General features: G+C 32.0%; 1 non-coding gene across 1 annotated transcript; it reads right to left on the reverse strand.

The window, feature by feature from the left end:
- Window positions 1–5,506: 5,506 nt before the first annotated feature.
- On the reverse strand, window positions 5,507–5,613 carry LOC141541989 (U6 spliceosomal RNA). Its single transcript, XR_012481998.1, has one exon. It is a non-coding gene; the product is annotated as a U6 spliceosomal RNA (small nuclear RNA).
- Window positions 5,614–12,340: the final 6,727 nt, after the last annotated feature.

The raw sequence follows: 12,340 nt of genomic DNA on the forward strand, positions 1-12,340 counted from the left end.
TGAATGTTATGGAATATTATTGCTCTGTAAGAAATGAACAACTGGAGGAATACAGAGAGGCTTGGAGAGACTTATATCAACTGATGCTGAGTGAAACAAGTAGAACTAGGGGTCATTATACACTTCAACAGTGATACTGTACGAGGATGTATGCTGATGGAAGTGGATATCTTCAACATAGAGAAGAGCTAATCCAATTCCAATTGATCAATGATGGACAGAATCAGCTACACCCAGAAAAGGAACACTGGGAAATGAGTGTAAACTGAGAGCATTGGTTTTTGTTTTTTTTTTGTTTCGTTTTGTTTTGTTTCTCTTCCCAGATTATTTTTACCTTGCGAATAAAATCCTTCCTTTGTAACAACAACAACAACAAAATTCGGTTCTGCACATATATATTATACCTAGGATATACTGTAAGATAATTAATATGTATGGGAATGCCTGCCATCTAGGGGAGGGGGTGGAGGGAAGGAGGGGAAAAACTCGGAACAGAAGGGAGTACAAGGGATAATGTTGTAAAAAAAAAATACCTATGCATATGTACTGTCAAAGAAAATGTTATAATTATAAAAATTAATAATAATAAAAAACAAAAAACAAAAAAAAAGTATACAGCAAAGAATGAAAAAAAACCTACAAGGAAGTACAAGAAAAATTGGACACTAATGAATATAACTTCTACTATTACATATTTTTTATTGAACTGGTAATTTATTGTTATATACTTTGAATCATCCCTGATGATCTGCTGGTCACATAACAATGTTCAGTTTTGTTTTGTTTTACTTGTTTTCTATTTCTTTTCTGTTTTTCTTATTCTGTTTTTTTAATAAATAAAAACTAAATGTATTTAATATTTTATTTTTCCTCAATTACATGTAAAAACAATCTAACATTTCTTTTCAATTTTGAATTCTAAAATTCTCTCTCTCTCTATCCCCTTCACCTAGAAAGCATATTTTGATATTAGTTATTTTTTTTAAATTTCCACTTAACAGAACTTAATTTTTAATTACATATAAAGATTCAACATTCACTTTTATAAGATTTTGAGTTCCAAATTATTTGGAAAATTTCCCCCAAAAGTTATTCATTTAGTCTTATTTCCATTTTCTAGCATGTTTCCTTCTACTTCTAAGGCAACATCTCTTCCAGAAATGAATAATTATTTTATTTGTTCTTCCAAATAATGATTTTCAGTTTAGACTAAAAGTCTTTCACTTTCTACTTGGAAACTTTCAGTATTGAGGGAAATACATATGTCCATATTACACATATCCATTAATGTGGACATACGTATAAAAATGTGTAAAAGAAGAATCAGAACAAAGGGAAAATCTAGGAGAAAGGGTAAATAGTATGCTTTGATCTGCATTCCAACTCCATAGTTCTTTCTGTGGATATGGATAGCATTTTTCATCAGTAGACATTTGGAATTGTTTTAGGTCATTGTTTTGCTGAAAAGAGTTAAGTCTTTCAAAATTGCTATCCGTCTGTATAGTATTCTACTGATTCTGCTTATTTCACTTTGCATCAGTTCACATAAACTTTCCAGGTCTCTCTGAAATCAGCCTGCTCACCATTTCTTTCTTTTTCTATACATAGTATCTTATTTTTCCAAATATATGCAAAGATAGTTTTCAACATTCATCTTTGCAAAGCCCTGTATTCCAAATATTTCTCCCTCTCATACTCTCACTCCCAGATAGCAAGAAATCTGATATAAGTTAAAGTGCAATTCTTCTAAACAAATTTCCATTATTTATCATGCTTAGCAAGAAAAATTAGATCAAAAGGGGGAAAAAGCCCAAGAAAGAAAAAAAAAAGTCAAGCAAACAACAAAAAGATGAAATTATTATACTTTGATCTACATTCTGTCTCCATAGTTTTTTTTGAAGGCAGAAGGCATATTCCATCACAAGTCTATTGGAAATGTCTTGAATCACCTCATTGTTGAAAAGAGTTTTGTCCATCACAATTGATCAGTACTTAATCTTGTTACTATGTACAATGTTCTCTTGGTTCTGCTCCCTTCACTTCTGCTCATCATTTCTTATAGCATAATGGCCATTACATTCATATACCACAATTTGTTCAGCCATTTGATGGACATCCCCTCAATTTCTAATTCTTTGCTACCACAAAAAGACCCAATATAAATATTTTTGTTCTTCTTCCATTTTTTATGACTTCTTTGCGATATAGACCTTGTGGTGATATTGCTGGATCAAAGGATATGTACAGTTTTATAGTCCTTTGAGCATAGTTCCAAATTGCTCTGTAGAGTGGTTGAACGACTCCACCAACAATGTATTGGTGTCCCAATTTTCCCATAATTTCTCCAGTATTTATCATTTTTCTTTTCTATTAGCCAATTTGATAAGTGTGAAATGGTACCCCAGAGCCATTTAATTTCCATTTCATATGACAATAGATAGCTTTAATTTCTTCATCTGAAAACTGCTTGTTAATATTCTTTGACAATTCATCAATTGGGAAATGACTTGCATTCTTATAAATTTGACTCAGTTCTCTATAAATTTTTAAAATTAGGCTTTTTATCAGAAACACTGGTAGTAAAAATTGTTTCCCAGCTTTTTGCTCTCTAATTGACTTTATACAAACCTTTTTTAATTTAATGTAATCAAAATGATCCATTATGCATTTCATAATGTTTTCTATCTCTTATTTGGTTATAAAATTTTCCCTTCTCTATAGATCTTCCTTGACTTCCTAATTTGTTCATGGTATCACTCTTTATGTATAAATTATGCACCCATTTTGACCTTATCTTGGTATGTAGTGTAAGATGTTGACCTATGCTTAGTTTCTGCCATACTTTTTTCCAGCAATTTTTGTCAAATAGTATATTCTTTTTCCAGAAGCTGGAATCTTTGGATTTATCAAACAGTAAATTACTATAGTTATTGACTACTGTATCTTCTATACATAATCTATCCCACTGATCTACAACTCCATTTCTTAGCCAGAAACAAATAATTTTGATTTCTGTTTTATAATATAGTTTAAGATCAGCTGAATCACCTTCCTTTAACTTTTTTTCATTAATTCCCTTAAAATTCTTGGCCTTAAAGTTCTTCCAAATAAATTGTTGTAAATTTTCTAACTCTATAAAATTATTTTTAGTAGTTTGATTGATATGGCACTGAATAAGTAAATTAATTTAGGTAGAATTATCATTTTATTATATTAACATAGCCTCCTCTTGAGCAATTGATATCTTCCCAATTATTTAGATCTAGCTTTATTAGTGTGAAAAGTATTTTGCCATTGTGTCATATTTTGTATTTTATATCATCTACAATTATTTCAAATGGAATTTCTCTTTCTATATCTTGCTACTGGGTTTTGCTAGTAATACATAGAAATGCTGGCGATTCATAGGATTTTATTTTATATCCTGGAACTTTGCTAAAGTTATTAATAATTTCAGGAGCAACTAGCTGATACAGTAGACAGAGAACAGGCCCTAAATCAGGAGAACCTGAGTTCAAATCCAACCTCAGACACTTAATACTTCCTAATTATGTGACCCTGGGCAAATCACTCAATCCCAATTGCCTCAGGAGAAAAAAGAATTTAATCTCTAATTTTCCCCAAGTAGTTTATATAGTATTAGAAATAATTGTTCTTTAAATGTTTGGTAGAATTCACTTGTAAATCCATTTGGTCTTGGAGATTTTTTTTCTTTTCTTTTCTTTTCTTTTCTTTTTTTTTTAATTTAATAGTTTTTATTTACCAGATATATGCATGGGTAATTTTACAACATTGACAATTGCCAAACCTTTTGTTCCCTTCCTTCCCCCTGCCCCAGATGGCAGGTTGACCAATACATGTTAAATATGTTAAAGTATAAATTAAATACAATATATGTATACATGTCCAAACAGTTGGAGATTTCTTCTTAGGGAGTTTATTGATGATCTGTTCAATTTCTTTTTCTAAAATGAAGTTATTTAAATATTTTATTTCCTTGTCTGTTAATCTGAGCAATTTATATTTTTGTAAATATTCATCCATTTTATTAATATTGTCAGATTTATTGGCATACAATTGGGCAAAATAGCTCCTAATTACTATCTTAATTTCCTTTTAACAGGCAATGAATTTGCCTTTTTCATTTTGATAGTGATAATTTGTTTTACTTCTTTTTTGTAATCAAATTAATCAAAAGTTTATCTATTTTATTAGGTCCTTCATAAACTCTAAGTTTTATTTAGTAGCTCAATAGTCTTCTTTCAATTTCATTCATCTTTCCTTTGATTTTCATAATTTCTAACTGGTATTTTATCACATATTTTTAATTTCTTTGTCTGGATTTTTAAGTTGCATATCCAATTCATTGATATCCTCTTTCTCTATTTTATTCATGTAAACAATTAGAAATATAAAATTTCCCCTAAGAACTGCTTTGGCTCTATCCCATAAATTTTGGTATGTTGTCTCATTACTGTCATTCTCCTGGATGACATTATTGTTTCTATGATTTGTTGTTTGAACCATTCATTCTTTATGATTAGATTATTTAGTTTTCAATTAGTAATTAGTCTATCTTTCTATGGCCCTTTATTGCATGTAATTTTTATCACATCATGATCTGAAAAGAACACATTTATTATTTGCCTTTCTATGTTTGATTGTATGCTTTTTGTGCCCTAATACCCAGTTAATTTTTGTATAGGTACTGTGTACTGCTGAAAAAAAGGTATATTCTTTTCTATTCCCATTCAATTTTCTCCAAAGTTCTATCATATCTAACTTTTCTAAAATTCTATTCAACTCTAACTTCTTTCTTGTTTATCTTGTGGTTATATTTATCTAGTTCTAAGACAGGAGGTTGAGGACCCCCCCCACTAGTATAGTTTTGCTGTCTATTTCTTCCTGTAACTTATTTAATTTCTCTAAGAATTTGGATTTTATATCACTTGGTGCATATATATTTAGCACTGACATTACTCCACTGTCTATGATACCTTTTAGCAACATGTAGTTTCCTTTCTTATATCTCTTTTAATTAAATGTTTTTCCTTTTACACGGTTTAAGATCCGGATTGTTACCTCTGTTTTGTTTTGTTTTGTTTTACTTCAGCTAAAGCATAATATACTTTGTTTCAAACTTTTACCTTTACTCTGTGTTTCTGTTTCAAATGTGGTTCTTGTAAACAACATAGAATTATGGTTTTTAATCCACTCTGCTATCTGCTTCCATTTTATGAGAGAGTTCATGTGATTCACATCTACAGCTATGATTACTATGTATTTCCCTCTGTCCTATTCCACCACCACTTCATTTATACTTTTCTCTCTTTTTTCATCCTCTCTCTCCTCACTAGTGTTTTGCTTCTGATATTGCCTCCCTCAATCTGCCCCCCCTTTCTATTAGCTCTTCCCTTTGCTTTCCCATTTCTTTTTGTACTTCTGCTTTCCCTTCTATTCACTCCCCTCTCTTGTCTTTCCCCCTTTTCTTCCTACTTCCCTATAGAGTAAAATAAATTTCTTCACAAATTTTCATGTTATCCTTGCTCAAAGGCCATACCAATATTCTCCATATTGTTCCAATTTTAGAATATGTGTTGCTGAGGCAAGCACAGTAAAAATAAATTTCTATGTCCAACTGAGTGTATCTGTTATTCTGTCTTGGGTCAAAACTGATGAAAGTAAGTTTTAAACAATACTCACCCCCACTTCTTTCCCTCTATTGTAACAGATCTTCTGCACCTTTTCATATTATGTCTCCCCATATTGTGTCTCCCCTTTCCTCTTTTCCAAGTAAAATTCTTTTTTACACCTTTTAATTTTTTTGTATCATCATATCAAAGTAACTTATACCCACATCTTCTGTCTTTGTATAGCCTACCCTAATAAAGATACAAGTCTCAAGAGTTACATGTATTATCTTCCCATCTAAAAAGATAAATAGTTTAATTTTATTGAATAACATTTTTTTCCTGTTTATCTTTTTGTACTTCTCTTAAGTCTAATATTTGAAGATTGAATTTTCTGTTCAGCTTTGGTCTTTTCATCAGGAATGATTGAAAGTCCCCTATTTCATCAAATATCCATTTTTCCCCCTGAGGAATTATTCTTAATTTTGTTGGATAGTTGATCTAAGTTCCTTTGCCTTCCAGAAATATAATATCAAAGGATCTCCTATCTTTTAACGTAGAATCTGCTAAGTCCTGTGTAATTCTGATTGTGGCTCCATGATATTGAATTGTTTCTTTATGGCTGCTTGCAGAATTTTCTCCTAGACCTGTTAATTCTGGAATGTGGCTACAATATTCCTTGGAGTTTTCATTTGGGGATCTCTTTCAGGATTCTTTCAGTGACTATTTTGCCTTCTGGTTCTAATTAACAGGTCAGTTTTCCTTGATAATTTTTTGAGAGATTCTATTTAGCCCCCCCCCTTTTTTTTTTTTAAATCATGGCTTTCAGTTAATACAATAATTTTTAAATCATCTCCCTTAGATCTATTTTCCAAGTCAGTTGTTTTTCCAAAGAGTTATTTTACAATTTCTTCTATTTTTTTCATTCTTTTGATTTTATTTGGCTGATTTTTGATGTCTCATGAAGTCATTAGCTTCCACTTGCCCAATTCTAATTTTAAGCAATTATTCACTTCAGTTAGCTTTTGTACTTCCTTTGCCATCTGACCAATTCTAATTTAAAAAGAGCTGTTTTCTTCAGCAGATTCCCTCCCCCCCAATTTGATCAATGTATTTTTTAAGGAATTTTTTTTCGGTCCATTTTTGGTCTTTCCTTTTCCAAGTTATTGACGCTCTCTTATTTCTTTTCCTATTTTTTTTCTGTCTCTCATTTGACTTTTAAAGTCCTTTTTGAGTTCTTTCAAGAGGGCTTTTTGGGCTAGAGACCAATTAATAGCTGTCTTTGAGGTTTGCATGTAGGACACTGTTCCAAGTTTCTTGTGCTGGGAATTAGGGACCTGGTCAGTAGCTTTGTGCACGGCAACCTCAGGTGCTAGTGGATTGCTCACTGTACTGAAGTGACCCAACCAAGTTGTGCCTATTGTTGCCCAGTTTCCTACAGGTCTCAAAACTGGCCTGCTGAAGCAGGACTGAGTCTCACTTGCAGAAGCAGGACTGAGGAGTCTCTCTTGCTGATCTGTGCTATGGGGAGAGCTCAGACAACCTCCTGATTTCTCTCTAACATTTTGGCTCAGGCCCTTATGATTGGTTATTTTAGCATATCCTGTGGGACTAGTGATCACTACTCTCTGACAAGTAAGGAATATTAATTACTTTATGGTACCTATTGAATTTTGCAGATTTTATTAGTGGACCCAAGTTAGCAAACTCCCTGGAACCAACAAGGGTTTGTTAAAAAGATGAGCCCCTCCCTTAATTGTACAAGGACAAGTAAGGATGAACAATATTCCTTTTGAGGATGATAACTTAACTTGTAACTTTACACTACCTGAGTAAAGGCTGAATTTATGAGCTTAACTCAGATTCAGAAAAATATGGCTTGAGCAAATATACACAATGAGGCAGAAATTCAGAATAGGGTCAATTAAAGAATAGAATAATTTATTAAATGATACAGATTAACTTTAATTTCTTCATTCCCTTTTTTTTTTTTTTTTTTTTGATTCAATGGGGAGCAATTCCTCACTGAATCACAAACTGATATATCAATGATCAAATGGCATCATTTGTCTCTCAGGACTGACTCAACAGAATACAAAAGACTGAAAGCATTGAAGATTCCATTAAGGACAATTAATTATAAGGCCTAGGTATTAGATCATGATGAGTATAGTGTGAGTAGATAGAGAAATTGAGCAATGCATTGACAGGATCTCTTGGGGGGTAGTTTGGGAATAGTTCCCTTTGGCAGATAGGCCTTGCCAAGGCCCCACGATTAGGAATGAATAAGAGGAAAGGGCAACATTAATTCTCTTTCTTAGGAATCCATTCCCAATGTCTATTTCATCAACACATCTTATCTTAAAGTTTGGATGTTTCATGCAGTGATCTGGTTTCTGAAAATATCTCCTCTTGAGCATTCTGAAATGGTCCTGTTTTCAGAGCAGCTTCTCCCAGAAGATCTGCTTCTCTGGTTCAGGTTACTTGTAGAGAGTCTTAGATGTTTTATTAAAATCCACCATTTACAAAACTCAGTACCATTTAGTACAATCTTTTAAATTTTAATTTTCTAGTATCTAGGTCAGATATTGTAAGTTAGTTAAAAACTTATGGTATTCATTCTATTAACAACAGAGCTATAAAATTAAGAACACATAGTTCATTGAAAAGTTTAGAGAAATTCAGTTTATATATACTTCTTATTATTTCTATCTTTATCCAAGTTCTGTACCTAACATAAACACACCTAATAATAGGCTAAAGGAAGAATCATAAAAGAAATCCATGAGGATCCAACTTATAAAATGAGTTTTCTGGTTAAAGATTGAATATTTACCAAAGTTAAGGTCAAGGTTGCTTTTCTAAATTGACATTTGACTCTCTTATCAATTAGGTTTTTAAACCTGATGTACATTTATTTCATTCTTTGTTTCAGATTTAAACTTCAATGGAAAAGCATCAGTGTTACCATTTATAACTATCATGTGATACAAGTAAACAAATTGTTTTATTGATATGTTTGAGAAATTCATATAACAACTAAGAAATGAATGAAATTATAAGGTCAAGGTTGCTTTTCTAAATTGACATTTGACTCTCTTATCAATTAGGTTTTTAAGCCTGATGTTCATTTATTTCATTCTTTGTTTCAGATTTAAACTTCAATGGAAAAACATCATTGTTACCATTTATAACTATCATGTGATACAAGTAAACAAATTGTTTTATTGATATGTTTGAGAAATTCATATAACAACTAAGAAATGAATGAAATTAAAAAAAAAAAGCCTTTAAAGTAAATATAGGGCAACTAAGTGGCACCACAGTTAATGAGCACTAGACTTGGAGTCAGGAAGACTCATCTTCATGAATTCAAAACTGGCCTTAGGCACTAGCTGTGTGCCCTAGTTAAGTCACTTAACCCTGGTTGTATCAGTTTCTTTATCTATAAAATGAACTGTGAAAGTAAATGTCAAACCATTTTGTTGTCTTTGTCAAGAAAACCCCAATATGGGATCACAAAGAGATGAACACGAGTAAAATAACCGAACAACAACAATAGCTTAAGTCTTTTTTTTTTTTTTTTTTTTTTTTTTGAGGCTGGGGTTAAATGACTTGCCCAGGGTCACACCGCTAGGAAGTGTTAAGTGTCTGAGACCAAATTTGAACTTGGGTCCTCCTGAATTCGAGGCTGGTGCTCTATCCACTTCGCCACCTAGTTGCCCCTCATTAGCTTAAGTCTTAAAAGAAACCAGAAAATGTTTGGCTTATCCAATTTTAAATATAAAATACTGAACCCAATTTTTAGAACTTATTATTAGAACATCTTTAAGGTCTGTATATTTCATTAGAATCGTTTAAGTTTGACATATATAATCATCTGATCTTACTGCTTTCTCAAAAATTTCCAGTTCAATTAATTCTCTCCTTAGGAGGATGTACACATAGGCAACAATACTCTTTGTAAGTGGATGACTGCTATACCTAGAACTACACAAATGAACTTACTTAAAAGATGTTTATTCTATTCCAATTGTAACAAAAGATCTTAGATAGGATGTAGAAGCAGATTCAGTGATTAATCAGATTGGTTGCAGACAACAGCATATGTCAAATGAACCTGTCTAAAGTAAAAACAAGTTCAGTTGTTTACCATATTACACACATAGACCATTGTTCTTAAATAGTCTCTAAACAATGGGGATATAGTTAAGTGTGTCTCATGTTATTTGCTTGCCCTTAAGAACATGCCAAATAAGTATTTCAAGAATTTAACCTTATACATAAATATAACTATTAGCAGGCAGATAACAAGCCTTAAGCCTAAAGTTAAGAACCTTAACTTAGCTGCTTAAGACATGGAAATGACAATAATTTCAGAGTGAAAATAGTAAGATCTTACATATTTTAATCCTATTTTATTAACTTAGATGTATTCTATTATTGACCTATTAAATACTAGAATAATTATTACACTCTTATATTTTATTGACTATCTGCCTTGATTATAGAAAATTGCCATAAAAGGAAAATGCAGGATTGTGATTTAACAGCATGGAAACTGGTCCTCTACATGTAAAATTAAGGGTACAGAATGATTCAAATAATGTATAACAGGATAGAGCATCCTTTTTGATTTTAGATAAGTGTCATATAGTATGACAAGACATCGTAGCCAGGCTCATAATTAATTGGGTGGGAAAATAACTTGTGTGGGAAACTGAGTCAAGAGGAGCTTACCTTAGTTCTCCCAAGTTCACACATTCCTTTTCTCAATTATTCCTCAGGTACAGATATCTCCGAGTAGCACTTCATAGGTGCCACTCCCATTGAGCAGCTGACATTTTTCTTGAAGCAATGAAACAGTGGCTTAATGATATAAACATACCTGAAAATAAAACTCAAAAGAAAAAATAATTCATAGTCTCCAAATATTTTACCTTAAGTAGCAAAATCTCACAAATCATACCTTTATGGTATCTAAGTATCTAAGATTGGATTTGAGCTCATAAAGATGAGTCTTCCTAATCTCAGGCCTGGAATTCTATCCACTATATCACCTAATTGTTCCATATGTATCTTAAAGTATTGTGTGTATTAACTCTTTATGCAAAATAACTAGAACTGGAATCTGTTAAAATTAAATTGGTTCAAGAGATAACTTCAATATGTATTATTCCCAGTATAACTTCATAATTTTCATCATGATAAATCACCACATAAAATATTTCTGTACTGGGAAAAAAAATAAAAAAAACAAAAACAAAAACTTGTACATTCCCAGCTCCATCCCATTTGTCAAGGAGTGTTTGTAATACAGAAGGGAGTTCTGTTTTTTCACTAAAGCAAATTTTGGATGTCTTTAGACCTATATACTACTTTGTGCATTCTTTACTTAAGTAGCATTTGTAAGTACCTTACCAAGAAAAGGGAAGTTATTCAAAGTTTCAGGACTTTTCTTTTAGTCTTCCTAAATCAGTGTGGGATAGGAGAGGAAGGGAAAGGGAAGCATCTAGAGAGAAACATCCAACGCATGAAAAACTGTTTATATTCTTCTATGTTTTACTTGTTGTTAAAACAAATTTCTATGAAATGCTAGACTAAAACTCACAAATTTGGGAAAAAAATCCCAACCTTCTTGTCTGTTTCTCTTGTCTGCCTTCCAATTTTGCCTGTGTTAAAAGATAGAAGGAAGTTTAAAAAAAAAAAAAAGTTGTTTTTTTTAGGCATAACTAATTCTATTGCACTTTACCAAAAATGTAGTCATTTCTTTTTTACAAATGGAAGATTTGTAGCAAGCCTGTGTCAAGCCACTCTATAGATGCTGTTTTTACAATAACCTGTGCTCCCATTCTGTGTCACATTTGAGTAATTCTGCAATATTTTAAACATTTTCATAATTCATTTATCTGTTATGGTGGTCTGTGATCAGTGATCTTTGGTGTTGCTATCTTAATTGCTTTGGAAATACCACAAAATATTCCCATATAAAACTGAACTTAATTATTAAAAGTTGTGTGCATTCTGACTGCTCCACCCACTGGCTCTTCCCTTTTCTCTTCTTCTCTTTGGGCCTCCCTGTTCCCTGAGACACAGAAATATTAAAATCAGATCAATTAATAACTCTACAATGACACCTAAATGTTCAAGTGAAAGAAAAGTCAATCCATTTAAGAAATTTCCAGAGCCACCCTAATCTGCAGCAACTACCACCCTAGTTCAGCTGCCATCAACATCAAGGCAAGGCCCCCCACCAACAAAAAGAACTGTGACTTGCTAAAGGCTTAGAGGATGGTTAGCAATTTTTTTTTAGCAATAAACTTTTTTTTATACATAATACTATTGCATACTTAACAGCATAGTGTAAACATAACTTTATATGCAATGTGAAACGAAAAAAAATATGACTTGCTTTATTGAAGTGTTATTCACTTTATTGTAATAATTGGAACTGAATTGAAATATCTCTGATGTATGCCTATATTCTTGCTCTTTGGGCTAATAAGGCCACAGAAAAGATCTAGTTTGATTTTAAAACATAGATAATATGACTGGACAGTCACATAGACCAACATACAGGCTGATAACAAAGGGGTTGTTATTCCAAGGATACAACCCTTTCCCAACAGACTGTGGGAAGAAAACAGCTTGATTTACACAAATAAACAATTGAGCTAAATTGAGTGGAGGGAAGGAAAACAGAAAAACAT

Source organism: Sminthopsis crassicaudata, chromosome 4 (assembly GCF_048593235.1).
Source record: "Sminthopsis crassicaudata isolate SCR6 chromosome 4, ASM4859323v1, whole genome shotgun sequence".
NCBI classification, from domain to species: domain Eukaryota; kingdom Metazoa; phylum Chordata; class Mammalia; order Dasyuromorphia; family Dasyuridae; genus Sminthopsis; species Sminthopsis crassicaudata.